Here is a 3923-nt window from a genome sequence, read left to right on the forward strand (position 1 = left end):
TGAAATGACAGTGGAATTAATTGTAATAAGAAGAATTATAATTTTGACTCAGAAGCCATTTGTGTCACATGTGTCCAAATTCCACCTGTAATCTGTGTTCAGATAAAGTGCACAGGGGACAGTGGAGCGTATGCAGAGTACAACAGAGCTAAGAAAACATCACTTTAATGTCAAATGATTCAAAATTGTATCACCTTACTGCATTAAAACCAAGCTGAACAGCAGGGTATGTGCTATTTTCTCAAATAAAAAAAAACAGCGGTTTATATTTTATATATTACAAATAGTGGCCAAACACTAAAAACAACAAAAGTTAGTACACATTTCATTACTAATATTTATTTTTTCATTGCTTTCTACACCACCGTTGAAAAGTTTGGGGTCACCCAGACAATTCCATGTTTTCCATGAAAACTCCCATGTGCTAACATAACTGCACAAGGGTTTTCTAACCATCAATGAGCCTTTCAACAGCATTAGCTAACACAATGTAGCATTAGAACACAGGAGTGATGGTTGCTGGAAATGTTCCTCTGTACCCCTATGGAGATATTCCATTAAAAATCAGCTGTTTCCAGCTACAATAGTCATTTAGTACATTAACAATGTCTACACTGGATTTATCATTCATGTAATGTTATCTTCATTGAACAAAAAACTGCTTTTCTTTCAAAAATAAGGACGTTTCTAAGTGAGACCCAACTTCTGAATGGTAGTGTGCATCCAGACTTAATAGTCCTCAGCATGGTTGATAATACAGATGTTTGGAAAGATGTTTTACCATTTTCCAGACACGATTTTTTCAGTTAAATCTTTGCTGGAGGGGTTATGTTGAGCTACGTTTACCTTGATCGGATTCCAGTGGTGTTCTTTTGCTGTGAAGTCAGGTGACAGACTTGGCCAGCTCATAGTTTTCCCTCTTTCCTTTTTTAGAAACCATGATTTTGAGCGTGTCCTTGCATCGTTATCATACTCAAATATTCCTGTTCTGTCAAGCTTCTCTGTAAATGTCATCACACACAGACATTTCTCAGTCATGCAGCCCTGCATCAAGGAGGTCCCACTTCTGTGCTTCACTCTTAATATTATACATTCATTCACTGTGGTGGTCCTGCAGGTTCATGCAAACATGCTGCACCTCATAAAGGCAAACAAACTGATCCTGGTCTCAGTGGAGTAAAGAATGTGCTTGTAACATTGGATTCGTTTTCATGCTATATTTTTCATGTTTTATTTTTTAAGTTTAATCTTGCAATTTTGTGTCAAAGTGCAACAAATGTTTTTTTTGCTGGGTGCCATCTGTAGCAGTTGTTGCTCTGCAGTGTTTTTAGTACCGTCTGAGCTCCACTGATATCCCTGTGACTAGGCTGTTTTTCAGAGCTCTGTTGTTTGAGGAGCACACTGTGTGGTGTCACTGCTGTCACAGAATGGACTCTGCAGCTCTGACTGGTTCTACTAGGACTTAATCTGTACCTCTTGAATAGTGCAGCAGCAGTGTTTCCACTCATTCTCAGAAGGTCACCAACTTCTAGTTAGTTTTCTCATTTTTTTTCCCATCTTTCTGAAGTCACACAATCAGCTGTTTTCTATTTCTTTAGCAGTTCTTCAGCAGGTGGAACCATGATGAGGTCTAAAATAGGCCTAAAGCTGAAAATGCTCCAGCATCCATTTTAAAACTGTGTTAATAATGTGAGACTAACTGGAAATCACAAATATGGCCCGTTTGGTTTCAGTGATCACAGGCTTTAGATTTTTGTTTGTTGCATAGTTTCTACGGTCAGGAAGAAACGAAGAGTTCATTTGCAAAAACAGGTAACTCCGTTTTCAGAAAACTCATTTTTTTATTGTTTACTTGAGATAATAATAATAATAGCACTATTTTTTTTCTCTATTTTGTCATGCATTTTTCTACTGAGTCAAATCCACTCAACTTCAGTTTGATTGATATGATCTCAAGTAAATAATAAAAAAAGTTTTCTGAAAATGTATTAAAACGGAGTTATCTGTTTTTGCAAATGAACTCTTCAAACTATTTCAAGTATTTGTTGAGGAAACACTTTACCATTAAACCTCTTTCATTTCCTGCTTCCTGCTGGGCTACCTTCTGCTCGTATGATCTCTGGAAACCTCAGTGTTATTTACGGTAGAGATAGGAAACAGGTTCAGCAACATTTCTTATGCATTATTGTTTTATCAGTTTTGTTTTCAGAAACCAGCTGATGTTGCAGATAAACAGTAGATACAGTAAAACTCCGACAGGAACCTCAGAGCCCGGCATTTACTCTGTATCAGATGGTTTATTTGACTACTTGCCAAGACGTTTGGTCATTTTCGTTAAATCACAGAATCCACTGCAATGGTAAGAACTTCAAATGGGTTTTATTCTGTAATTTTAGTGGGAAATACATTAAACAGTCAGAAACAGTCTCAAATAAATGATTCACCTTTAACTGACTCCATGGATTACAGACAGAGAACTGATCTTTGCATCTTATTGTTTAGAACCAGTGTCTGTGGAACACACAGGAGGATTAGCTGGACTCCAAAGGATTTCCTGTGATTTGAAAATATCAGTATCCATCTCCTGACTGATACTTTTCAGTGGCCTGTTCATGGAATTGCTTGGTGTATTCTTCTGTCTTCACTCACTGGTCCCTGTATGCCACCATTAAAACACACCCACTGCCCTCAGGTGATCCACATGTCATTAGCTGTGTCACTCCTCGCACCAACCAGCTGCACCTGTGTGTAAAAAGGTGAGTAACTCTGAAGGAGGTGAACACCAATTATTTAGCATTAACGCAACATTTTATATTTTTATTTAATTAGCATTGTGATGCAGACATCTTTTTTTTTTTAACTTTGATATATTTTTGTAAATCCCTGTCAAAAAAGACAAATTAAATTGACCCTGATTCAAATTTCAAGGGGCCTAAGTACTTTTTATGGCCTCTGTATGTGCTGCCAACATAAACCTGTCAGACTGGTTCCACTACACTCCAGAGACGCTCATTTCCAGTGTCTGTTTGAGAGACAGCTGAGGGGATGGCCTGCAGTCAGATTCATTCATTGTCACGGATTATAAAGCTGTTAACACAAGAAAAGATTAACCCCACCCAACCGATGTCTGCCAAAACACACGTCATAAATCACTGAGTTATTATTCCTATGCAGGTCTGACACCGACGCACAGCTTAATTTATAACAGTTCACCTATGAAACAGAAACAGGAGCATGGTCACAGCAGGAAGAATCCCAGTCAGCTGATGAAGCAGCTTAAATAGGATCATTAGTTCAAAGAGGAAGAACTCAACATTAGCCAGGCCAAGACAAGACTTCCTTCTTCTTCTTTTGTAGGCATCAACAAGAAGCAATGTTGGAGGATTTCTTTCAGACTAAGACAATGAGAGGAGTCAAACCTTCAGACCACACTGTGTTGATAAATGACTGAGTGTGAATGAAGCTTCATCCTGTCTCATCTCCTCTCACAGCTGTCAAAGCTCACACCGACCACATGTTGGCCCAGCCATGTCCTACCCTCTGAAAATCTCCATGATGTTCTCTGTTGAATCAGTTCAGAGGCTCCTGAGCACTCCAGCAGAAGTACTGTGAGCACGTGCACGCTCCCACAGCGGTGACAATGCTTTAGGCTCTTCAGTGTGGATGGTATTTCTGCTGTTGCACCACCTTTCCTGAGCCCCAGGTAGCCAGTATAATGATTAATACTGACAGATAAACAAAGATAAATGAAGACTGACTTTGGAGTGAAGTCAGAGAGGGCAAACAGAACAAACAGAACAGGCTGAACCAACGATAACAAACAGAGATAATGACATGACAGGAGCTCAGTTACAATAAGTCACTTCCCAAACTGAAAGAGACAGGACAAAGCTGGATTACTGAAAATAACTGTCCACCAGTCT

At 39.0% G+C, this 3923-nt stretch overlaps 1 long non-coding RNA gene across 1 annotated transcript; it reads right to left on the bottom strand.

Annotated features, from left to right (window-relative positions):
* Positions 1–2360: 2360 nt before the first annotated feature.
* Positions 2361–3674, bottom strand: LOC110969042 (uncharacterized). The gene is made up of 2 exons (XR_002596930.2): positions 3538–3674; positions 2361–2742 (listed from the first exon to the last, which is right to left on the bottom strand). It is a non-coding gene; the product is annotated as an uncharacterized LOC110969042 (long non-coding RNA).
* Between the last annotated feature and the right edge of the window lie 249 nt (positions 3675–3923).

Source organism: Acanthochromis polyacanthus, chromosome 5 (assembly GCF_021347895.1).
Source record: "Acanthochromis polyacanthus isolate Apoly-LR-REF ecotype Palm Island chromosome 5, KAUST_Apoly_ChrSc, whole genome shotgun sequence".
Classification (NCBI taxonomy): Eukaryota; Metazoa; Chordata; class Actinopteri; family Pomacentridae; genus Acanthochromis; species Acanthochromis polyacanthus.